This window comes from Dendrobates tinctorius, unplaced genomic scaffold (assembly GCF_039654945.1).
Source record: "Dendrobates tinctorius isolate UK_male_01 unplaced genomic scaffold, ASM3965494v1 ptg000016l, whole genome shotgun sequence".
Lineage (NCBI taxonomy): Eukaryota > Metazoa > Chordata > Amphibia > Anura > Dendrobatidae > Dendrobates > Dendrobates tinctorius.
Window position 1 is genome coordinate 54,216,959 of NW_027361684.1, and position 27,218 is coordinate 54,244,176.

Below are 27,218 nucleotides of genomic sequence, written 5' to 3' on the forward strand. Positions count from 1 at the left end.
TGTGTTGTGATGAGACCTCATCCTTGCTCTCAGTTTCTGTCCTGTTTCTCCCATATAGAGACCCCCAGTAGGACATGTAGTGCACAGGATTAAGTTCACCATATTTGAAAAAGGAATTTCCCGGGAATCTTATAGTCCTTTTGTGTGTTGGGAATCGGTGTACTGTCTTTGGTCTCTACACGAGTGAAGGTTTTGCAGCTCGTCCCATTGCAAGGATAAATTCCTCTTGGTGTATCCGGGGTGTAAGACAGCGCTTACTGAGTGTGTTGGGGGACACTCGCTTGGCAACTGGATGAAGGCACACAGTAACGGTTTTCTCACATAAACAAGTCCATGCGGTTTATTATGTAATCATAAGCCGTACCACGAACAGTCCATTACATACATCACTGGAACATAACATTAAGCTTTGCGGTCTCTAAACATGCTGGACCGTGCTCTGCCCAGTTCCCGTGGGTGACCGCACAGTTCATTAACTCTGACCTTTGCCATTACACACAGTTCCCCCATACTCTGGGTTACCTTCCAGGAGCTCCTGCTCCCCATGCTGACTCCTCATCAGTCCTAGGTCCCTGAGGAAGCTGCCTAACTGGGATCACCGTCCCGGACAGTGTCTTGCTCATCAGGCCACCTGACAGTCCAGATCCTTAGCAGGACAGTAGCTTCCTCAACTGCCGGTCCATGGCCTCACCCCGTGCTTCCAGGAATCAGATCCACATACACACAGGACCTTCCAACACAGAGACCTTCAGGACCTTACACACTGACCATTCAGGTCCATACACTCTGACCATGTGACCAGACCTCAGTCACATTATATAACTATAGCCACCCCCATAGGTGGGAGGTACATGTGTGGTTAGTCAGTCCTGCCCAGCACTCCAACTAACCCTATAAGCCCCCCCCTATTGTAAACTAAGCAAAACTCATGGACCTACAAGTCTCAGCACAACATTATTTCGGGCTTACAGCGCAGAGGACCTCTGCGACATATACCGGCCATTTAAAATCATGCCGGTCACTGTCTAACCATCATAATCACAGATACGCCTGCGACTGCCGTTCAATCCTATGGCCTCAATATGCCTCTGTGCGTATTCTGAGGAGCACATACAGCGCCCCCTAGCTGTAACAGGGGTCACTGAATTTCGGATCATGAAGTTTCTTAAATTTAGAGTCATTCATAAAAAAAACACATTGGTGGCAAAACATTTCTGTAGTCCAGGAAACACATAAACAACATGAAAGTTGTCATATTAAAAGGTGATTTTTAAATCACAAAAACATTTAAGAGTTTGGGTATACAAACTTATTGCAATCTTTGATTTCCTCCACAAAGGACTAAATCTGTCAGGAGGATTTATGACGCACTACAGAATCTGAGGAATCTGCTCCAGAGACAGTGAGGGCACCAGGCCTTTGATCTTAATTGGCTATTGGGGCTATAAAACTTTCACATCACAAGCCTAATCCAGTCAAGGATTCATTCTCTGAGCTAGGTTTGTTTGTTTATTTATTTAAATGTTCATTTACTATGCTATGTCTGTTTTTTGTCTTGTTTTTTTTTTCTCTTGTTGTTTGTTTTACCTGTTCATTTATTTTCCTGTGTGCATATATTTTTGTTTCTTCAGAAACTTTGCTATACCATGCCTGAGGAAGGGAGCTAAGAAATCTCGAAAGCTTTCTTTGTAAAGGCCCCGTCACACTAAGCAATGCACCAGCGATCCTGACAACGATACGACCCGGTCAGGATCGCTGGTGCATCGCTAAGTGGTCGCTAGTGAGCTGCCACACAGGCAGATCTCACAGCGATGTAGCGACGCAGCAGCAGTCGTTACTTACCTGTCAGACGCGGCGATGAAGACGTCCTCCGCACGCGTCGCTCGTCGGTGCCAGCAGGAAGCGGCCGACGAGAAACGGCCTAAGATGTTCTCGCGCGATCAGCGATAACCAGCGGGGGAGGCGGTCGGAGGTAAGTATCACACATAGCGATATCGCTAGCAATATCGCTGCTGTGTCAAAAAAATCGGTGACGGGGCCTTAACATTTATTTTATTTTTGTTAGCCATTAAAAGGTATCATAACTATAAGATTATCTTTTTATTCCTACATTCTTTTTTCAAATGGCTAACATGGTATCAAACCCCTTTTTGTCCATTGCCTATTGTAAATCCTTTATCAGCTGTGTATAGAGTTGTTACTTTTCATTGTAATCCTGCATCAGATTACAGTACCTTGTGAAAGTATTCGGCTCCCTGGAACTTTTCAACCTTTTCCCACATATCATGCTTCAAACAGAAAGATACCAAATGTAAATTTTTGGTAAAGAATCAACCACAAGTGGGACACAATTGTGAAGTTGAGCGAAATTTATTGGTTATTTTAAATTTTTGTGGAAATTCAAAAACTGAAAAGTGGGGCGTGCAATATTATTCGGCCCCTTTACTTTCAGTGCAGCAGACTCACTACAGAAGTTCATTGTGGAACTCTGAACGATCCAATGTCCTAAATGACACTAAAGATGATAAATATAATCCACCTGTGTGTAGTCAAGTCTCCGTATAACTGCACCTGCTCTGTGATAGTCTCAGCGTTCTGTTTGAAGCACAGAGAGCATCATGAAGACCAAGGAACACAACAGGCAGGTCTGTGATACATTTAGATTGTGAGCCCCATTGGGGACAGTGATGATAATGTGTGCAAACTGTAAAGCACTGCGGAATATGTTAGCGCTATATAAAAATAAAGATTATTATAAAGATTATTACTGTTGTGGAGAAGTTTAACCCCTTAACGACCGCCGATACGCCTTTTAACGGCGGTAATTAAGGGTACTAAAACCACAGCGCCGTTAATTCACGGCGCTGTGATTTAAGTGAATAGCGCCCCCCAGTGTCGGATTTTCTCTGGGGTCTCGGCTGCCAGGGGTAGCCGAGACCCCAGAGAACATGAATCGGTCGGTTTTTACCGACCCCCGCTTTTGCGATCGCCGTTATTAACCCTATAACGGCGACCGCAAAAAAAAAAAAAAGCCGCGATTTTACATTTAATTTCTCTCTCCTCTGATGTGATCGCACATCAGAGGAGAGAGAAATAGGGTCCCCGATCCCCCCCCGGTACCTCTCCGTGGCCCTCTGTCCCCTCCCGGTGGTCCCACGTCCCGCCGGCATCCTCCGATGGGCGCCGCCATCTTGAAAATGGCGGGCGCATGCGCAGTGCGCCCGCCGGGAATCTGCCGGCTCCGGCTGGCAGATTCCATTCATTATTTTGATCACTATTATAAACGATCATAGTGATCAAAATAAAAAAAATAGTACATAACCCCCCCGTTTATCACTCCCTTATATAGGCCAATATAATGAAATAAAGAAAATATTTTTTTTTTCAGTTTTCCATTAGGGTTAGGGCTAGGGTTAGGGGTAGGGTTAGGCTAGGGTTAGGGTTGGGCTAGGGTTAGGGTTGGGCTAGGGTTAAGGTTATGGTTGGGCTAGGGTTAGGGTTGGGCTAGGGTTAGGGTTGGGTTAGGGTTAGGGCTAGGGTTAGGGTTGTGCTAGGGCTAGGGTTAGGGCTCGGGTCACGACTAGGGTTAGAATTAGGGTTAGGGCGAACTAGAATTAGGGTTGGGATTAGGGTTAGGGGTGTGTTGGGGTTAGGGTTGGAGCAAGAATTGAGGGGTTTCCACTATTTGCCAACTTTGGGGGTCTAAAAATTGGGGTCTAAAAAATCACTTTTGTGGAAATAAAAAAAGACTTTTTATTTTCACAGCTCTGCGTTTATAAACTTTTGTGAAGCGCTTGGGGGTTCAAAGTGCTCACCACACATCTAGATAAGTTCATTAGGGGGTCTAATTTCCAAAATGGGGTCACTTGTGGGGGGTTTCCACTGTTTAGGCCCATCAGGGGCTCTGCAAGCGCAACATGATGCCCGCAGACCATTCCATCAAAGTCTGCATTCCAAAATGGAACTCCTTCCCTTCCGAGCTCTCCCATGCGCCCAAACAGTGGTTCCCCCCCACATATGGGGTATCGGCGTACCCAGGACAAATCGCATAACAACTGTGCGGGTATGATTTCTCCTGTTACCCTTGTAAAAATAAAAATTTGGGGGCGTAAAGATCATTTTTGTGGAAAAAAAATAGATTTCTTATTTTCACGGCTCTACGTTATAAACTTCTGTGAAGCCCTTGGGGGTTCAAAGTGCTCACCACACATCTAGATAAGTTCCTTAATGGGTCTAGTTTCCAAAATGGGGTCACTTGTTGGAGGTTTCCACTGTTTAGGCACATTAAGGGCTCTCCGAACGCAACATGGCATCCGATCTCAATTCCAGCCAATTCTGCGTTGAAAAAGTCAAACGGCGCTCCATCCCTTGCGAGCTCTGCCGTGTGCTGAAATAGTGGTTTACCCCCACATATAGGGTATCGGCGTATTCAGGAGAAATTGTACAACAAATTTTGTGGTTGATTTTCTCTTTTAACACTTGTGAAAATAAAAAAAATTGGTTCTGAAGTAAAATTTTTGCAAAAAAAGTTAAATATTAATTTTTTCCTTCCACATTGCTTTAGTTCCTGTGAAGCACGTAAAGGGTTAATAAACTTCTTGAATGTGGTTTTGAGCACCTTAAGGGGTCTAGTGTTTAGAATGGTGCCACTTTTGGGTATTTTCTGTCATGTACACCCCTCAAAATGACTTTAAATATGATGTGGTCCCTAAAAAAAATGGTTTTGTAAATTTTGTTGTAAAAATGAGAAATCGCTGGTCAACTTTTAACCCTTATAACCAGGGCTGCCACTAGGAATTTCGGGGCCCCATACTGGCAAAATTTTCGGGGCCCCTTGAAACTCCGCCCAGGCTCTACCCAGCCCCGTCTCCACCCCTCGAACCTTCCAAAGTCCCACCACTCTCTCTTGGAACAACTCCACTTCTGCACCATGTCCTCACAAATCACACATTAACAGTTCCCATCACCACATACATAGCCAGCAGCTTTTGTTTTGGCCAAAAGATTTTTTAATCCGCCACCACGACAAAGTAGACTCTTTTGGTCGGGCCCTACTCTACTGTAACTTACTAAACATTTGCTAAAATATCCAATACAATTTCGGTATATTTTTATTTATTTTTCCATTTTTAAAAATTACCAATAATGCCACATACAAGGGACAAATACCACCGGACCATGACCAGCCACCATATTACCACCACATGGTGAACTAAAATCCCATATACAAGGAACAAATACCATCACGCCATGACCAGACCACATTTTACCACCACATAGTGACCGGGGCACCACTCCGGGCCCACTCTGCTCATCAGGCCCCATCCAGTAAGGGCAGTAATGCCCTGATAGCGGCCCTGCTTAGGTCAGTGGGTTTGGGAAGGATACTTATATTATAAAGTTTTTGGTAATATTAGGAATAATTAAGGTATATAAAAGAATTGTCCAGCTGAAAAAAGTGTATGGCTGGGGTCACACGAGTGATGATTCTCTCATGTGAGAGAATCAGCTTAATTATGCTACTGACACTCAGCTCAAACTCTCATCCAAGTGTCATCTGATTCTCTTGCATGAAATAATCGGAGCACATTGAGAAGACAGGGAACTTAATTTCTCCATCTTCTCCATTGTCTGAGGTCGTGGATTCAGACTGCACTCAGCTGACAGCTGAGTGCAGCCTGATGGTTCACACGCATCCATAGATTTCAATGGGTCCGTGTGATCCGAATTCCAAAGCCACTCACGGCATGCTGCAGATTATTTTTCCACAGACGAATTCGGTCTGTAGAAAAAAATCACAGATCTGCGATACCGCATAGTATAACACTGTGCTGAGTGTTATGCAATAAGACATCACATAGCACTCAGCCGTGTTATACACTCGTGTGAGCGAGGACTAAGAGCCTTCATTCCCCCTGCAGGTCTTCTCTCATTAGCCTTTCATGCTGGAGTCCGGCCTCAGTTACTTTTCTGTAATACTGTGGAATTTTTGCATACTTTTAGGGTGTGTGCACATGTTGCGGATTCTGCTGCGGATTTTTCCACACAAATTTCACTGAATCCGCCAGTAAAATGACCTGCGTTTTACCTGAGGATTTTCTGCAGGTTTTGTGCAGATTTCCACAGCGGTTTTACACTTGTGGATTCCTATAATAAAAGAGGTGTAAAAATGCTGCGGATCAGCCAAAGAATTGACATGCTGCAGATTTAGAGCCGCAGCATGTGCACAACAGTTTTGGTTTTAGATAGACTTTTGGGCTATGTGCACACGTAGTGAAACGTGCTGCGGATTTTTCTGTGCGGATTTGGAAAAATCCGCAGGTCAAAAGTCCTGCGGTTTACCTGTGGATTAGCCCTGCGGTTTCACACCTCACAATGGAGAAGGTGTGAAACCACTGCGGATTCCGCACAAAGAGTTGACATGCTGCGGATTTGAACCCGCGGAAAATCCGCAGCATGTGCACAGCGTTTTTCATTTTCCATTGAAAACAATGGTACTGTACGACGCAGCTTAGCTGCGGTTCCAGAGCCAAAACCCCTGCGGATCCGCAGCAGAATCCGCAACCTGTGCACATGGCCTAAGGGTACAACGCAGCAGAATCTGCCATGTGTGCATATACCCTAACTTATACTTTGTTTGTGATTATAGTGTGTGGTTAGGGTTACATAACATCTCTGGGAGATGCTATAAATCCTGATGAGCAGTGTCCTGGCCCCCTGTCCCCTCCAGAGAAGGATAAGGCTGTTGTGCCCCCTCTGCCCCTGACAGGACACCACAGCTCCATTCTGAAGACTGAAGTTTTTTTACATAAGTTTGGAGAGTAAATGCAGGGGATCCGAAGAGGGGGCTGCTGTCCTGTCAGGGGGCAGGCTGTGCTCAGCGGTCTTATGCTTCTCTGTAGGAGGTGAGGGGGCACTCAGCTCTGCTGTTACCTTGGTCTATAGCTGATACAGGCAGGGGTCAGACTCAGGACATAGCAGCGTCCTTCCTTGGTGAGTGGCTGCTGTGCTGATAGTGTGACTGACGCTGTCACTGAGCACACAGCCCACTCACTGAGGATCCATCTGCTACAGGGACTGGACTACAGTAGATCCTGGCAAGACACTGGCCATACATTTAAACAACACAGGCTCAGACACTCACCGGCGGGGGGGGGGGGGACTGAGGGCTGCACTGCTGCTCAGTGACTCGCTCCAGACTGTGTGATGGGAGAATACTATAACTGCACTGCAGTAAGCCCGCGCTCAGCCAGGATTGGTTGCTGGAAAGTCCCACCCTCCTGTTGCTCAGCACTGGCTGCCTCTCCCAGCTGTCTGTCACAGTGACTCCTGCTCCCTCCACACACACAGAACGCCGGTTTATGAAAATTCTGAGCGTGGGGCCCCTCCAGCTCCCGGGGCCCCTTACACCAGTAAGGCTAGTAATGCCCTGATGGCGGCCCTGCTTATAACTTCCTAACAAAAAAAAATTTTGCTTCCAAAATTGTGCTGATGTAAAGTAGACATGTGGGAAATGTTATTTATTAAGAAATTTGTGTGACACATCTCTCTGATTTGAGGGCATAAAAATTTAAAGTTTTAAAATTGCAAAATTTTCAAAATTTTCGCCATATTTCCATTTTTTTCATAAATAAACACAAGACTTATCGAAGAAATTTTACCACTAGTATGAAGTACAATATGTCACGAAAAAACAGTCTTAGAATCAGCGGGATCCATTAAAGCGTTCCAGAGTTATAACCTCATAAAGGGACAGTGGTCAGAATTGTAAAAATTGGCCTGGTCATTAAGCTGCAAACTGGCTCTGTCGCTAAGGGGTTAAAGCCGGATTTGGATACAAAATGATTTCCAAAACTTTAAACATCCCAAGGAGTACTGTGCAAGCGATCATATTGAAATGGAAGAAGTATCATACCACTGCAAATCTACCAAGACCCGGCCGTCCCTCTAAACTTTCATCTGAAAACAAGGAGAAGACTGATCAGAGATGCAGCCAAGAGGCCCATGATCACTCTGGATGAACTGCAGAGATCTACAGCTGAGGTGGGACAGTCTGTCCATAGGACAACAATCAGTCGGACACTGCACAAATCTGGCCTTTATGGAAGAGTGGCAAGAAGAAAGCCATTTCTCAAAGATATCCATAAAAAGTGTCGTTTAAAGTTTGCAACAAGCCACCTTGGAGACACTCCAAACATGTGGAAGAAGGTGCTCTGGTCAGATGAAACCAAAATCGAACTTTTTGGCAACAATGCCAAACAATATGTTAGGCGTAAAGGCAACACAGCTCATCACCCTGAACACACCATCCCCACTGTCAAACGTGGTGGCAGCATCATGGTTTGGGCCTGCTTTTCTTCAGCAGGGACAGGGAAGATGGTTAAAATTGATGGGAAGATGGATGGGTCCAAATACAGGACCATTCTTGAAGAAAACCTGTTGGAGTCTGCAAAAGACCTGAGACTGGGACGGAGATTTGTCTTCCAACAAGACAATGATCCCAAACAAAGCAAAATCTATAATGGAATGGTTCACAAATAAACGTATCCAGGTGTTAGAATGGCCAAGTCAAAGTCCAGACCTGAATCCAATCGAGAATCTGTGGAAAGAGCTGAAAACTGCTGTTCACAAATGATCTCCATCAAACCTCACTGAGCTTGAGCTGTTTGCCAAGGAAGAATGTGCAAGAATTTCAGTCTCTCGGTATACAAAACTGATAGACATACCCCAAGCGACTTGCAGCTGTAATCGCAGCAAAAGGTGGCGCAGCAAAGTATTAAGTTAAAGTGGCCGAATAATATTGCACGTCCCACTTTTCAGTTTTTGAATTTCCACAAAAATTTAAAATAACCAATAAATTTCATTTAACTTCACAATTGTGTCCCACTTGTAAATTTTTAGTGAAGAATCAACATTTGATATCTTTATGTTTGAAGCCTGATATGTGGGAAAAGGATGAAAAGTTCCAGGGAGCCGAATACTTTCACGAGGCACTGTATAAGGAGTCTTAATAGGAGTGATGAGTCTTAAAAAAAAAAAAAAAAAGTCTATCGCCAGTGTGAGAAGAGCAAGATCAATAATTTTGTTTTTAATAAAGATTGGAGATGGCAGAATCCTTCGCAATATGACAGATTTGGACAAAGGAAGAGTGGGCAAAAATTGCCATAAACTCCTCCCCAACAAGACTGAAAGCTTTTCTTATCTAGCATTGAGCTACACAGCAAAGTAAAACTAGTGCTTTTGCTATTTAAAAAAAAATGTATGTAACATTTGACTATAAAATATTACATTGTTAAATTTCATAACTACAGTCAGACCCCAGACTAATAGCTTGGAGATTTAACTGAAAAATATGAACTGGTGTATAAGTTGGAATTTGCCATTAAACAGATAAGACCTAAGAAAGAAACAAAATGAATATCTACCCTGATGTAAGTAAATAAGTAAAAGCAATAGTGCATATAAATAACATGGGGTACTTCGTAAACACTGTTTTTGATAAAAACAAAAACGTAAAAGCCATCCCACCAGCGTCAACATGCACCCAAATCGGGATGGTCCTAACCTCTGGTATTAAAACCTTACCATGTGTCATAGTGATGTAAATGTGAATATAAGCCAAGCAGGACCGGGCTCCGAATATGAATACCCAGCATTACGTTTATATGGCTTCCCATTACTGGGTATCCATATTCTAATCCCGGTCCTGATCATCCTTTATTCACTTTGACTCATGTTTTTAATACTAGAGGTTAGGGCCATCCCAATTTGGGTACACCTTCACGCTGGTGGGTTGACTTGTACGCTTTTTTTAATTAAACAGTGTGCACTATTGCTTTAACTTGCAGCAAGGTATATGTTACTTTTGTTTATATCTTTGGTTTTAATAGCTTGGAGAGCGGCTCTGCTTAGGAAGAAAAGTACCATTGCTACACGGAAAAGTAGTGCACACATTTCCATCAACTAAACAAGCTATGTATAACTAAAGAAAAGCTAGACAGCTGTAAAGAATCCTAAACTAATATTTTAAGGTGTGCCAGCATATGTCCGTCCTGGCAGTATCGTTACTCAACTTGTAGTGAGGCAAAAAAAAAAAGTGTGACTTCCGCAAACAGAACTGTTCAGATCTTTGACTGTCACTTTGCTTTTTCTTTATTGCCCAATATGCGGTACTTTCACTCTCGTGACTCGGTGGTGATCCCTGAGAATTAAAATGTCTCCATTTGTAATTTACAGAGGAAATGTAAGTGATTATAGGCAGTACCTAGTAATACATTAGTATAGCCTTCTATTTGGTCAGTTTTTTACCTCAGTATTTCTAAGCCAGAACCAGGAGTGGTTGATAAATACAGAAGTGGTGATGTGTTTCTATTATACTTTTCCTCTGTTCCTCACCTGATTATGGCTTGCAAATGCTGAGGTAAAATACTGACCAAATACTGAAAATGTGAACATGGTTTAAAGCCCCCATCACACACAGCGATCTCGCTAACGAGATCGCTGCTGAGTCACAAGTTTTGTGACGCAACAACGATCTCACCAGCGAGATTGCTGTGTGTGACAGCTATCAGCGACCGGTCCCCCTGCCGGGTACCGCTGATCGTTGTTGAAACGTCTGGACATTTTTGGGGTCGCTTGTCTCCCGCTGGCCAGTACGCATAGCTGCGTGTGACAGGCGGGAGATCAGCGATCAGCGAGCTGGTAACCAAGGTACACATCAGGTTTCCAAGGGCCGCGCGCCCCTTAGAAACCCGATGTGTACCTTGGTTTCCAGCTCCCTGCATCAACGCGCTGGTAACCAAGATACACTGCAGGTAACTAAGCGACGTGCGTCGCTTGTTACTCGCCTGTCGCTGGTCCTGATCGCTGGTGAACCTGCCTGTTTGACAGCTCAACAGCGATCATGTAGCGACACACCAGCGATCCTGACAAGGTGATATCGTTGTCGGGATCACTGATGCGTCGCTATGTGTGACGGGGCCCTGATGCTCTTGTCCTTCCTACACCGAAGAAATATTTCCCAGATTCTTTAAAATTGTACCGTGCCCCTAACAGAAACACATCTTCCGCGTGTGATCTGTTTCTGGTCCAGAGACCATTGGACTCTGTTTGTTCCAAAGTAGTGTAATTACTCAGTGTTTTTCTACTAAGTTTTTTGTTTTGTAGAAAATCTGTGTTTAAGGCTATGTGCACACGTAGCGGAACTCTCGCGGGAGTTACCGCGAGAATTCCGGAATTCCAGTCCGCGGGGAAATCGCATTTTAAATTCCCGCGATTTTCCCGTGGAAAAACTAGCGATTTGCAAGCGTAATTAGCTTGCAGAATGCTAGCGTTTTCCAAACGATCTGTAGCATCGCTTGGAGAACTGATTGACAGGTTGGTCACACTCGTCAAGCATAGTGTTTGACGAGTGTGACCAACTTTTTACTATTGAGGCTGCCTATGCGGCATCAATAGTAAAAAGATCTAATGTTAAAAATAATAAAAAAATAAAAAATGGTGTTATATTCACCTTCCGGCGTCCCGCGCAGCCTTCCCGGGCCTCAGCGATGCTTCCGTTGCAAATAATGCTTGCGGGACCTTTGATGACGCTGCGGTCTTGCGATAATGTAGCGGTCTTGCAAGGAATAGGGACCGCTACATTATTGCGAGACCGCGACGTCATCAAAGGTCTCACAAGGCATTACTGGGAACGGAAGCATCGCTGAGGCCCGGGAAGGCTGCACGGGACGCCGGAAGGTGAATATAACACCATTTTTTATTTTTATCCTATTTTTTATGGGAATATGGTTCCCAGAGCCCGGAGGACAGTCTCCTCTCCTCTGGACCGTGGGTACCATCCACAAATGTTCTGCTTACTTTTCGCATGGTGGGCACAGCCCCACATGCAGGAAGTAAGCGGAACAATGCAATCCTATGGGTGCGGCATTGCCGCAATTCCGCAAAGTAATGAGCATGCTGCGTATTTTTCCGCAATACGATTCTGCCGCGGGAAAATCTGCAGCATTAGCACAGCATTGCGGAATCCCATAGAATTGCATGGGATGCTGTATTTTTGCGTTTTCGCGGCAAAATCGCGTGTAAAAAATGTCGCGAAAACGCTAAAAAAAGCGACGTGTGAACGCAGCCTAACTGTCCAAAGTAGTGAATTTATGAAAACTCGTGCCCACTGTGCATTTAAAGACCCTGGTGAGCCATGTGCGTTTATTGGTGCATTTTCATTTTTTTTTATAAGTTTCTATCGCAAGACTGTAATAAATGCGACGCCAATCTTAGGCAGGGTTCACATTGCGTTATGGCCATGCGTTTAACGCATCCGTTACATAGCGGCACTAACACTATGTAACAGATGCGTCAACGCACCCATTGGCCGCCATTATAGTAACGCATCGTAACGCTTGCCAAATTCAGCATGCGTTAGAGATGATGCGTTGCTTTGTGATGCACCTGAGAACGCGGTCTACCGCGTTTTCGGATGCCTCGGATCTAATGCACAGCAAACGGACGCGTTCCCTGTGCATAGACCTGTATGGCTAAAGCATGGAAACAAAATGCTACCATGCGTTAGCGCTAGGGCACAAAAGATGTAAAAAACGTCATCAGCGTTAGCGCATCCGATTAACAGATCCCCCTAATACAATATGAACCTAGCCTAAATGAGTCTCGTCCATTGTTTTTTACCAATAAAATTCATGTATTTTACATTCAGCAGTAAAGAATGAGAAGCTGAAAATCTTGCTAGTTTGTGGTAAAATTGCTTATAATTTTTGATAGTTTTGTGATCCAGTGTTTGTTTCCCTTAGGCCTTTTTCAGATGGCCATCTGGAAATATGGGCCACAAACTATTATTCTGGTCTGTAAAACGGAGCAAAAGAGTGCATGCTGCCATTTTTTTTTTGCCATGCAGACCAAGGGTCTGTGTGAAAAATCAGCTATGTAAACTGACATGGAAATGAGCTTGTGAAAAATCATCCAATTTTCATCCAGAAAACTCGGACAGTTGTTATCCATGTGTCTGCTATTTACATCTGCTTCTCCCTCTTCCTCTCCTGTCCCAAATCTTATCAGTAGCCGCTGTCATGTCTTATCTCAGTAATAGGAAAATCTGTCTTCACCAAATACAGATTTTACCTTTGAAATGAGACTTTTGAGAATGACTGATCAGTCCTGGCAGAGAAAGAAGCAGATTTCCCTGATAATATATCTCTATATATAATACGTGTGTTACTGATTTCTGAAATGAAAATTAAACCAACAGTTAAGGCCCCGTCACACTAAGCGATATCGCTAGCAATATCGCTAAAGCGTCACCGATTTTGTGATGCAGCAGCGATATTGCTATGTGTGATACTTACCTCCGACCGCCCCCCGCTGGTTATCGCTGATCGCGTGAGAACGTCCTGGGCCGTTTCTCGTCAGTCGCTTCCTGCTGGCGCCGACGAGCGGGAGGATGTCTTCATCGCCGCGTCTGACAGGTAAGTAACGACCGCTGCTGCGTCGCTACATCGCTGTGAGATCTGCCTGTTTGGCAGCTCACTAGCGACCACTTAGCGATGCACCAGCGATCCTGACTGGGTCGTATAGTTGTTGGGATCGCTGGTGCATCGCTTAGTGTGACGGGGCCTTTACTCACAACGCTTTGCAATGTACATGCAAAGATCAGATGCCGTAAGGATTATCTGTATAGGATATGATCTTCTTTTTTTTTTGTGTGCACCCATAAGCAAGAATGGGTGAATCTCATCTGAAGTACGTAATAGAATGGTGCACACTGTGATTTCCCCCCCCCCCCTTCCACAGTCTATCCATGTGCAAAAACCGTCATCTGAAAATTCCAAGTTAACATCATTGTTCAGTGTGCTGTTTTAAAGCACCACACCTAAGCTTTTCTTTTTATTTCAGTGCTGGAGTGGTGGCACAAAGTAGTATATTTACCTGCGGCCCTCATCTTATGCAGCTCAAGTGTTTGCTGGGCGAGCCAGAAGTCACAACTCAATGTTAGGCCTCGTTCACACGGCTGTGTTTCCAGTACGCGTGGTATCTGTTTTGGTTTTTTTTTTCACGTATACCACACCTACCCATTATAACCTATGGCATGTCCATGCAAAACACCCAGAGTCACATCCATTTTTTTTCCCAGCAGCACGGATGACAAGGGCCAATTCAAGTCTATGTGCAAAACACGGAACAGCATGCGGACTTATCTTTTTATCCATACCGGAAAAACACTGATGACACACTAATGGTAAAAAGGACACACGGATGGCACAAACTTATGACACCAGTGCTGGCGTTTCATACAGACGTGTGAAGGAGGCCTCAGTCTATGAGAGCCTGAATGAAGCCGGAAGAAGGCTGTCACGGGGCACTGAGGGGTAGACAGGTGATGTGGAACCGGGACCCCTGAACTGCCCCTCAAGCTAAAGGGGTTGCCCTGTCTTTCCTTAACTTGGGGGTACCCTTAAAGGTAGTGAGACCCAAGTCCCAGACCTGTCTCCTGTTTAGCCCCGAGCTAAACCTCCAACCCCCTCCCCAGGAGATGAGACTGGGAAAAAGTGTACCACACAAAAAACCCAAAGGAAATATACCACAGACAGGGTAAAAATAAAGTAAAACGTAGCTTGCTCTGCTGCAATGCTCTCCTGGACAGCAGAGATAGCCACTTGTCAACAGCAAATAACTGAAGAACCACAGAACACAGCTCCTGAACTCCAGCTTGGTTGGTCTCCCAAGAGAAAGTGTATAACCAACACTGATCTCCAGCACCTGTACTCCTTTTATAGGAAGGAGGGGGAAAGTCAGCACCTGCATAAATAATCACATGCAGTTTCCATGCAGTAACCCCGGTGGCCACCGGGGGCAAAAACTCATATTAACCCCGATGACCAAAAAGGAAAAAAAGTATAGATAAGAGGAGATTCTGATCTGACAGATCCAAAAAATGGATCTCATAGACTTACAGTGAGAGCGCGTGACCGTTACCTCTGACTTCCAGACATTCAGAAGTTGCAGCCACAAGATGGTGGCACGATGCCGGGAAGAACTGATAAGTATAAGCAGCTGGTAAGTATAAGGCAATGATGCGTCAAAATTACATTAGTTCCACCACTCCAGCGGTGAAAGAAAAACGTTTGACTGGTGTTTTAACTTGGACATCACACATACAATGAGGAAAATATGTATTTGATACACTGCCGAGTTTGCAAGTTTTCTAACCTACATAGAATAGAGAGGTCTATATTTTTATCGTAGCTACACTTCAACTGTGAGAGACAAAATCTAAAAATAAAAAAACAGAAAATGACATTGTGTGATTTTTAAATAATTACCGTATATACTCTAGTATAAGCCCACCCGAGTATAAGCCGAGGCAGCAAATTTTGCCACAGAAAACTGGGTAAGCTTATTGACTTGAGTATGCATTGTCCCCTCATCCCTGTCCTGCTCTGTGTGGCTCCCCCCGTCCCATCCTTCTATGTATGGCTCGGCTCCCCCCTTCCCATCCTTCTATACATTGCTACATTCCCCCCAGTCCCATCCTTCTATGTATGGCTGTGCTCCCCCGTCCTCCTCTGTGCTCCCTCCATCCTCCTTCGTGCTCCCCCTTCCTTCCCTGTCATACTCCCCCTCCTGCATCTCAGTTGTCCCGGCTTCATGCAGCTCTCCTATATTGAGCGGTCACGTGGTACCGCTCATTAAGGTAATGAATATGCGCTGTACGCCTATGGGAGTGGAGACTCATTCATATTCATTACCTTAATGAGCGGTACCACATGACCGCTCAGCACAGGAAGAGCTGCCCTGCAGGGACAACGGAGATGCAGGGACGTTCAGTGATGGCACGAGGAGGGTGAGTATGATGTCACAACCTCCGGCTCCTGCCGCTTCCCCACCTGCTTTCTGCACAATGACTTGTGTATAAGCCGAGGGGGCTTTTTCAGTACAAAAGAATGTGCTGAAAATCTCAGCTTATATATGAGTATATATGGTAAATTGCATTTTAGTGCATGAAATAAGTATTAGGCTGTGTGCACACGTTGCGGATTCTGCTGCGTTTCCGCAGCGGTTTTGGCCCTGCGGAAACGCAGCAGTTCCGCTGACCACGTATGGTACAATGAAACCCTATGGGGTTTCAAAACCGCTGTGCTGACGGTGTGGATTTTTCCGTGCGGTTTTGCTGCGGTTTACAAACCGCAGCATGTCAATTGTTTGTGCGGATTCCGCAGCGGTTTCATACCTTTACCATAGTAGAGGTGTGAAACCGCAGGAAAACCGCAGGTCACTTTACCTGCGGTTTTACCTGCGTTTCCGCGCGGAAAAACCCGCAGCGGAATCCGCAACGTGTGCACATAGCCTTAGACCACCTACCAAACAGCAAGAATTCTAAAAAAAAAAAAAAAAAAAAAAAAATCACAATGTATGATTTTTACATAATTAATTTGCATTTTATTTCATGAAATTGGCAGAGTATAAAATACTTATTAACCCACTGTATGTAAAAAGCGCTTGTCTGAACGTGCACTTACCCTGTGAAGCACCAAATGGGTTCCAGAAGTCCTGAGCATTTTTCTTGTCGTTTGACTCTTCTTGTATGGAAGGGCTTACACTAAAATAAGGCATTCTGACTATGTATAATTTTTTGCTAAGCACATGTGGCAGAGCCTTATCTTCACACTTCACACACCCTCCACCACTAACGTAGGATGGATCGCAACTATGATTAAACCCCCACTGGATTCAGTGAGTCTACCTGCTCACTGTCTTCTGAAGGTGCCAAAGGTCGTTCTTGCAGATCAAAATAATAAACAGCTGGGCATCTTGAGTATTTTCACACATTCAGTTTTTTTTTTTTTGTTTGTTTTTTTTTACATTTTGTGCATATTTCTTCATAGTGTAGCTGAGCTAGGTTTCTATGGCTAATCCTTGGATTGATACTGATTTGTTTCCGTCAAGGACATCATCTGCTTAGCTCTGTAATTGGAGGGACAGACTATAGTAAGCTGTCATGAGTCGAGCCCTGAACCATCTGTGGTAGGTTGCATCACCCATTTAATTTTCTTGTGCTTAACTAATAGAAAAAAAAAGTCTTGAAATATCCCTATGTGGTGGGATATCTAGCCTGCTTTTCCCAGGATAGAGGGCAGGGAGATAGAGGATTGAATGTCTGAGGTTTTTAATAATCGTTTTTGTATGTTAGATCGTTAAAAATAGTAATTTTATTCAAAATTTAAAAAAAATTAAGCAGATCTCTATACAGGCACATATTTTACATGCGGTATACAGAACTAAATCTAAAGAAAATTCCCAAATTTGCTTTCAACTACTTTACTTTTAAAATGTTCCCTAAACTGTGTATCTCTTGGAGAACACATCCGCTTGTATCATCTGTAGTGTGCATGCAGTTTTCCAGTTGCAGTGGACCTATAAACATTCATTCATTAATGCTGCCCTTGAGACAAAGCAAAAATTAACCCCTCAGTGACAGTCAAATTTTCAACCTTCTTGTCCGGTTCAGAATGATGAGTCTGCAGTCACTCTGTGTGACTGCAGAGTTTTGAATCCCCCCAGCGCACCCACTGTGCACAGCAGGGATTCACCAGTTTCTGAGTCGGGATCAGCGGGAACGTACAGTATATGCATTATGCCTACGTTCAGCCAGGTCTGACTAGTGGGCACGGCCTCGCTCCTTACACTTGAATTGAGCGAGGCCGTGCACTGTCTAATGACTCGAGTGTCCGGGGGGTGTGGTTGAATAGTGGGCACGGCCTAGATCAATACAAGTATGGTGGGCCACTGGGGAGGCAGAAGTGGGTCGCTGAGCCCCTCAACACTTCCCTTGTGTCCACAACAATTGAATAGTGGGATATGGCACTTGTGGATGGTATCGGACCCCCCGGGGGCATTCCTGTAGCGGTGGTGTCTGGGTGCAGGTTTTGGAGCGCCTGTGGCATTTGTGCACTCTCCAGCAGCCAGACACGCAGGTGAACTTGTAAGCATAACAATATTACTGAAAGAGGTAACGGGTACAGTCTCTCTGAAAGGCAGAGTTCACAGTATATTGTGCATATGAAAGTAATGATTCTCTCCTCATGAGACAAGCGAGGTTATGGTCTCTCAGGGCGGCTGGAGCAGAGTTCTCTTCACTTGCTTTTAGAGGAAATACTTTGTGCAGTCCAAGAAATACACCGTGTGCAGAATTATTAGGCAAGTTGTATTTGAGAGGATTGTTTTTATTATTGAATAACAACTATGTTCTCTATCAACCCTAAAGACTCATAGATATCAAAGCTTAATATTTTTGGAAGTTGGAGTGGGTTTTTTTTAGATTTGGCTATCTTAGGAGGATATCTGTTTGTGCAGGTAACTATTACAGTGCAGAATTATTAGGCAACTTAATAAAAACCAAATATATACCCATCTCACCAATATAACAACACAAAATTTAGAAATAAACATTTCTGACATTCAAAAACAAAACAAAAAAAATCAGTGACCAATATAGCCATCTTTCTTTATGATGGCAATCAAAAGCCTTCCATCCATAGATTCTGTCAGTTGCTTGATCTGTTTACGATCAACATTTCGTGCCGCAGCCACCACAGCCTCCCAGACAATGTACCGAGAGGTGTAATGTTTTCACTCCCTGTAGATCTCACATTTTATGAGGGACCACAGGTTCTCTATGGGGTTCAGATCAGGTGAACAGGGGGGGCCATGTCATTATTTTTTCTTCTTTTAGACCTTTACTGGCCAGCCACGCTGTGGAGTATTTGGATGCATGTGATGGAGCATTGTCCTGCATGAAAATCATGTTTTTCTTGAACGATACCGACTTCTTCCTGTACCACTGCTTGAAGAAGATGTCTTCCAGAAATTGCCAGTAGTTCTGGGAGTTGAGCTTCACTCCATCCTCAACCCGAAAAGGTCCTACAAGTTCATTTGATGATACCAGCCCATACCAGTACCCCACCTCCACCTTGCTGGCATCTGAGTCGGAGTGGAGCTCTCTGCCCTTTACTGATCCAGCCTTGGGCCCATCCATCTGGCCCATCAAGAGTCGCTCTCACTTCATCAGTCCATAAAACCTTAGAAAAATCAGTCTTAAGATATTTCTTGGCCCAGTCTTGACGTTTTATCTTATGTTTCTTGTTGAAAGGTGGTCGTTTTTCAGCCTTCCTTAGCTTGGCCATGTCCCTGAGTATGGCACACCTTGAGCTTTTTGATACTCCAGTAACGTTGCAGCTCTGAAATATGGCAAAACTTGTGGCAAATGGCATCTTGGTAGCTTCACGCTTGATTTTCCTCAATTCATGGGCAGTTATTTTGCACCTTTTTTTTTTTATCAACACGCTTCTTGCAACCCTGTTGGATATTTGCCATGAAACGCTTGATTGTTCGGTGACCACGCTTCAAAAGCTTGGCAATTTCAAGACTGCTGCATCCCTCTGCAAGACATCTCACAATTTTTGACTTTTCAGAGTCCGTCAGATCTTTCTTTGGACCCATTTTGCCAAAGAAAAAGAAGTTGCCTAATAATTAAGCACACCTTATATAGGGTGTTGGATGTCATTAGACCACACCCCTCCTCATTACAGAGATGCAAATCACCTGATTTACATAAGTGGCAGTTGGCTTTCAAGCCTATACAGCTTGGAGTAGGACAACATATATAAAAAGGATGTTGTGATCAAAATACTCATTTGCCTAATAATTCTGCACCCAGTGTATTACACTGATGGAGCGACTTTCACAGACTGGCTTCTCTGTGGAAACACACTAAAGTATGGAAGTACTCACAGTTTTGAGCCTACCGTTCCCTTTTGAAGGGGGTAGGTTAAGCCAGGGTTCCCCAACTCCAGTCCTCAAGGCCCACCAACAGGTCATGTTTTCAGGATTTCCCTTATATTGTACAGATGATGCAATTATCACCTTGGCAATACTAAGGAAATCCTGAAAACCTGACCTGTTGGTGGGCCTTGAGGACCTGAGTTGGGGAACCCTGGGTTAAGCAGTCGGTGTGGCAGCCAGTGGATCTGGTCCTGACTAAAAGCAAACAGGATACCCAGCATGCATGCGAGCACATGTGCAGCATTATCTCTCCTGACTAGAAGACTTCACTCCTTTTGTGGAGGAGATTATGAGGAGAAAAATATCCACCCAGCGTGGACTGGCATGGAAACTAAGCTGGGAGCAGTAATGTCTGCTTCCTCAGGCAGCTTCAACCACCCAGAACTGGAAGTTACCTCAGGAATTGTGCCAGCCCTGAGCTGGGAGGCTCCTCCCAGCCATTTCTGTGGCAGCTTGTTGTGAGGAAAATAATCACCTAACTTTCCTATACACGCAATGGCTAGTAGATGGCAGCAAAGCACATTTATGTGTCGTCTGTATACAATGCAATGTATTACATCTCCTAACTCACAGTGCCCAAACTAATTCAAACACACTGGAACAAATCTACTGCCACACGATAACTGCCTCATTCAGCAGCAGTAGAACAGGTACTGGGATACCACACAAGTGGATCGAGCGAGTCCATGCCCACTAGTCAGGCTCTGGCTGGGAGTATGTATAACGTATATGTACCCTCCGGTTCCAGCTCAGACACCGGCAGGCAAGTATGCACTGTGTGCTGCGGGCATTCCTAAGTCTGCAGTAACACAGAGTGACTGCAGAGTTATTATTTTGGACCGGACAACCCCTTTAATGACCTAGCCTCATTTTTCAAGTCTGACCAGAGTTAATTTATGTGGTAAAACTCTGGAAGGCTTCTATATCCTGGTCATCCTGATGGTTTTTCGTTACACATTGTACTTTCTGTTGGCGGTAAATTTAAGTCTATACGTTTTTTTTCTCTTCTCTTTTTGTGAAAAAAACTGAAAATTTTGAAATGTTAGCGATTTCCAAGCTTATCCTTAAACCAGTTAGCCATACCACACAATATGGTTAATAAATAACATTTCCCATAAGTCTACTTTATGTGAGCCTCATTTTACAAATGTCATTTTATTTCGGTACTATGTTATAAGGCAGTGTCAGACTGGCATGTTGGGGATCGGATAATCCTCCGGTGGGCCCTAGCAGGCATTGCATTGCAGCAGTTCACTTACTGTGAACTGCTCACTGTTCTCCGTACAACCCAGGACAGCGGTGATGCAGTTATACATCCTGAACCGCTCCAGTTCATTTCAGACTGAGCAGATCCCTGCCTTCTCTGGTCACTTGATTGCTCTCGCCGCTCTTTCTAGGGCTGCAAAACCTGGAGAGTTGTACTCCCGTTATTCAGCCTGACACTGGATACAAAACAGCCAACCAGTGTGAGGGTTGTATTTCGTCTCAGGAGCTGTGGTGTTATTGGTGTACCACTGGCTTAGGGAGAAACAAGATGTCTCCTGCTGCCGCATCGCAGTGTCGGTAGGTAGAATGTTAGGCAGGCTCAGGTGCTAGAAATGCTTCATTGTTGAGGTGTTCGGAGCAAAGTCATTTAGGGGTTATATGAGTGGTATTGGAGAACCATGTGCAGTTAGGGGTGACTGATGGACCTCTTCTATATCACCAATATCACCATTAACTCAATGAGGGACCATCACCTTCGCATTTACTGGCCGTGGCTAGTTTTGGGAGGATGGGTGAATATAGGCATAAGGGAAGGGGCAGCTTCACAGGGGCCCAGCACGATGGGAGTACCATGTTAGCGCATAGTACAAGGTAATATGGCTAAAGAATAGTGCAAATATGTAGGCAGTCCTTATGTGAGGGGGTGGGGCTTAACTGGCAAATAGGCGTAGCCTGATGGAGCAGGGCGTGGCTTAGTTTGCTGCATGTGTTTAGTATGTGTGTGACTGGTTTGTATGTGTTGTGTGATTGGCTTGTATGCAGCATGTAGCTATTGTGTGACTGTTTCATGTATGATCATTGTCATTTGTGACTGATGTACAACACCTGAATTTAATCTGTATGATATAGTCAATAGTGTGTATTTATGTGTAGGAGAGGGGCACAAGGGTCCCGATCATCCCTGTATAAGTATAAAGTTTGCTGCAACTTTTTTTTCACAACAAATCTTCATCTATCTGCAGCAAATCCATATTTGTTACTGGAGTATTTTCTGTAGATTTTTTCAGTTGTACCACAGATTGTATCGTTAGGGCAGCACGGTGGCTCAGTGGTTAGCGCTGCAGCCTTGCAGCGCTGGGGTCCTGGGTTCGAATCCCACCAAGGACAACATCTGCAAGGAGTTTGTATGTTCTCCCCGTGTATGCGTGGGTTTCCTCCGGGTACTCCGGTTTCCTCCCACACTCCAAAGACATACTGATAGGGAATTTAGATTGTGAGCCCCATCGGGGACAGTGATGAAAATGTGTGCAAACTGTAAAGCGCTGCGGAATATGTTAGCGCTATATAAAAATAAAGATTATTATTATTATTATTGTATCGTAAAGGGGCGAAATCTGTGGATTTTCCACAAAGATATTTTATGAGATCTGTACGATAGTTAAGATTTGTTGAAGCCTCATCCATTTAGCTGATACCAGATTAATGCTGCAGGTTCCCTGTGTGCAAACCTATGTGGAAATACAGAATGTGTTGAAATGAAAAAGAAATATGCAGCACTCACCAATATAGCTGAAAAACTGTGCGTCTTTATTTCACATGAATTCCATCAATGGATATGTGGACATGCAGGACGTTGGAGGGAGGTGCTGGTCACCTGGACCCGTAGAAGCGAGTAATCGCGAAACGGTCGTTGTCCGACACCTCCCTCCCCTAGCATTCCTCTAACGTCCTGCATGTCCACATATCCATTCATGGAATTCATGTGAAATAAAGACGCACAGTTTTTCAGCTATATTGGTGAGTGCTGCATATTTCTTTCTTTTTCGCTTCACATTGAAATACAGAATGTGTGAAGATACCCTGAGCTTTGTAGGGAAAGGGGTCCTCAATGTTAGGGACAGCTCTCTTTAAAAAGTACTGTTGAGGTCACAGTAATGGCACGTTTAGGCTGTGTGCACACGCTGCGGATTTTGCTGCGGTTCCGCAGCGGTTTTGGCCGCTGCGGACCCGCAGCAGTTTTTGCTGCGGTGTACAGTACAATGATTCCCTATGGGAATCAAAAACCGCAGTGCAGACGGTGCGGAATTTTCCGCGCGGATTATCTGCGGTTTTCAATCCGCAGAAAGAATTGACATGTCAATTCTTTCTGCGGATTCTCCTGCGGTTTGCCATCTCCTCCATTGAGGAGATGAAAAACCGCAGGGCAAAACCGCAGAGCAATCCGCAGGTAAAACCGCAGGTCTTTTGACCTGCGGTTTCACCTGCGGATTGTACAAAATCCGCGCGGATGAATCCGCACCTAATCCGCAGCGTGTGCACACAGCCTTAGATGTGCCGATTACAGGCAATAAATGACGGTCAACACAGCATTATAACCATGCAAGACAATCTGCAGTCGTTTAATACCCTGCTTAGACACCGCAATATAGTTCTATGCGCACAGATCAATCGTTAATACAATCTTTCTTTGCACATAGAATATAACTGTTCTCAGCTGCTCTTGTCTAGTTGGAAAATTATATGCTGTTTTGAGCGATGATTGAAAAGCAAGTTTAAAAGTCATTGCAATTGTCAAATGAGCATTTTGCTGGTTCATCAGGTGATTACCAGACTATTCGGGAACAACCATTCCTCCGAATGAGAAAATGGACCCTATAGTTTGTTACGCAATTTCTCCCAAACTGTTTGGGCACATGGCGCAGAAGGGAAAGAGCATTATTTGATTTTTGGATCGTAAATTTTGGTTGTGAATGCATGATTAGGCAGTAGGCCAGTTTTTACCCATATGGTTGCCTGTGTGATGTAATGTCCGGTGCGCATTTCGCGCGGGCTTTCTCAGGGGGCTGTCGAGGAAGCCCACACGAAATGCGCGCCAGGGCTGCACTGGACATTACATCACACAGGCAACCATATGGGTAAGCTGGCCTTATACCTAATCATGCCTTATATTTGACTCTGCCTGTTCTCTACCCTATATACCACATGCTTTCATATGATAAGCAGTTAGTATTACTTGTTGGTTCTATGGGGGCATGTTTGTTACATACAGCTTAGGCCTGAGTAGGTGACTATATAATAACATTGGACAATTGTGCTGCACCTTATTTGCACTAAGCACTTTATGTCATAACCAAAGGCTACTGTCACTTTTTTAGGCTTAGATTTCTTGAATACTGTTCACATATGTGATGTGTTTATTGTTTCTCTTCCCAGGGTGAAGCTATTATATGCGAAACGGCCGTAGTCCTTTCTCCCCGCATGCCTCCTTAATCTGTATGCCCAACACTTTGTCCAAGCCGCACATGGTGAAATAAAGGACACTGGAATTTTACTCATCTTGGTGAGTGTCTCATTTTTTCTTCATATTGTTTATACATACTTGTGTTTTCCATCCTGAGCACCAGTTGATTTTTTTCCGCCTTCAGTGAAATAGGACCAATCCTCTTCATGTGTGTTGTGAATATATTCCTCTGGTGCCCTTTCATTTTTTCTTCTACTTTGGAAAATGTATGTCCTTTATACCTGAGCCTTTTTCTGTTGTTTTTTTTTTGTTGTTGTTTTTTTTACTTTGTTTATATATGTTTTGTGTTTTATTTTTTATGCTGTATTATTCAATACATTTAATTGATTATTATCTTGTGGACTTATGCTCCATGATTTCTGTAGGACTAACATTATCGGGAGTGTCCATTTAAATTCCCTACTAGTCTTATACTATGGCATTGGGCCAGTTTTGACATTTATGTAGTATGTTTCAGTGGATTTGACATTCACACCTAGCACAGAGCGGTTATGGACCGCTCCTGCCAGGGATTCAAAAAATTTAATTTTTTTTATTAGCTGTAAATTTGTCAATTACTCAAGGGTTACTAGGTAAAACTGCACCCCAGAATTTGTTACACAATTTTTCGCAAACTTGGTGATGCCCTATCTATATGTTGGAAGAAATTACTGTTTGGCCACATGTCTGAGGCTGAGCAGGAAGAAGTGTCATTCGGTTTTTGGACCACAGCTTTTAGTAGACTAGTTCGTGGGCAATATTTACTGAGTCCTGAAGGTGCCAGAACAGCAGAAAAACCCAAAAGTTGACCCCATTTTGAAATTGCATTTCTCAAATGAATTAATCTGTGGCTGCTGTGTACACTGAGCCACTTACATTTGATGTTTCTGAATAAATCCCACAAAAAAGCGATTCAGATGATACCCTCGAAGGAACACTCATTATAATGAGGCAGATGGAGATACTTTTGACTCTGGTGTCTGTTCCGGTTGTAGCCATCTTTTTAGGCATTCACAGAACCAGGTCTGTGGAGTTGGTAAGCCAAACCTCCCGCTCCGACTCCTCAATTCCCCCCTGAATCCGACCCCACAGCACTGGTCACTACTGAGCATGTGCATAAAGTGCAGCACAGATTCATCACAACTAAAAGCCTAGTTCTTTCGATCAGGGACAGAACAGACATTTATAGGATATTTCATAACTTTCCCAAATTCTAATGAAAAAAAATGTACAGCACATCCTGCCCTGAAATACTGTACCCAGGTTATTATATATTTTAGTAGTCTGATTCTGTCCATTTTATATCGACTCCGATACCACCAAAATGGACACCGACTCTGACTCCATGACACCACAGCCCTGCACAGAACGGTGGGCATCCACACTTCCATCATAAGCGTTCAGCGGAAAGCGCATGATAAATGTGAACAGAGCCTTATTCAGATTTTTGGGAGGCAAAATGAACAGCATTACAAGAATAGGTCTTATTTTTATGCTGTTTTTCGTGCGGTATTAGAGATAAGACGGCTTCATTCTTCTGGTCGGTGTGATTACAGCGATACCAGATTTATACTGTTTTATATTGTGTGTTGCTGCTGTCACACACTTACAGTGCTTTTTTTTATTAAGTTATTTCATTGCCATATTCTGAGAGCTGTAACTTTTTTTTATTTTTTGTTGGACAGGTGCATGAGGGTTACTTTTTTCGCAATGTGTTGAAGATTTTTTGGTACCATTTTGGGGTATATAACATCCTTTATTCACTTTGTATTCATATTTTTCAGACGCAGAATGATCAAAAACAAGCAGTTCAGTTACTGGTTTGTTTTTTTTTGTGTGTGATTCACTATATGGTAAAAGTGATATTCTTTGGATCAGAGCGATGTCGGGGATACCAGATTCATATTGTTTGGGTTTTTTTTTTTTTGTTTTTTTTTATGCCTTGCTACTTTTGCGCACTAAAAACAGTATTTTATAAAAATATACCTATGGTACTTTGTTTTTGCATCGCCATATTCTGAGAGCTGTAACTTTTTTATGTTTTTGCCTAATGAGCCACATTAAGGCTTGTTTATTACTGGACGATTTACAGTTTTCATCTGTACCAATTTTTTTTTACATATGACTTTTCAATCACTTTTTGTTAATTTTTTGGGTGTATCAGTATGGTTAAGCGACATTTTTGGCATGTATTTTATAAAAAAAGAAAAAAAAAATTTACGCAGTTCGCTGTATGGAATAAATAACATCTGGACGCAGCGATACCTATTGTGTCTGTTTTTTATTATTTTTCTTAAACACAAACGCTGCGTTTTTAGCGGTGAAACGTTTCATTGTGATTTTTCTGTACTTTTTGTCTGTTTTGGTTTTGCAAATTTTATTCCACGATTGTTTTTCCTTTTTCACTTAGTCCCACTGTGGGACATGAATATTTTTTTTTTTTACTTTTGATCACTAGTCTTATGCATTGCAGTTTCTCATGAACTGCAGTGCCAGAAACCGGTCAGAAACCGGTGCCAGCGATCCCGACCACGATACAACCCGGTCAGGATCGCTGGTGCATCGCTAAGTGGTCGCTAGTGAGCTGCCAAACAGGCAGATCTCACAGCGATGTAGCGACACAGCAGCGGTCGTTACTTACCTTTCAGACGCGGCGATCCTGTCGTCCGCCCGCTTCCACGCGTCGCTCATCGGCGCCAGCAGGAAGCGCCCGACGAGAAATGGAGCTGCATTATCTCGCGCGATCACCGACAGACAGCCGGGGAGCCAGTCGGAGGTAAGTACCACACATAGTGATATCGCTGCTGCGACACAAAATCGGTGACGCTTTAGCGATATTTCTAGCGATATCGCTTTGTGAAAAGCCCCCTTAACAGGCCACTGA

At 43.9% G+C, this 27,218-nt stretch overlaps 1 protein-coding gene across 3 annotated transcripts in view; it reads left to right on the top strand.

Annotated features, from left to right (window-relative positions):
- Positions 1 to 27,218, top strand: part of BCLAF3 (BCLAF1 and THRAP3 family member 3) — a 134,147-nt gene that overhangs the window by 45,261 nt on the left and 61,668 nt on the right. For all 3 annotated transcript variants that reach the window (XM_073565872.1, XM_073565871.1, XM_073565870.1), the window contains exon 2: positions 24,268 to 24,394. The gene's annotated coding sequence lies outside the window, so the exon portion shown is untranslated. The remainder of the gene's footprint in view (positions 1 to 24,267; positions 24,395 to 27,218) is intronic.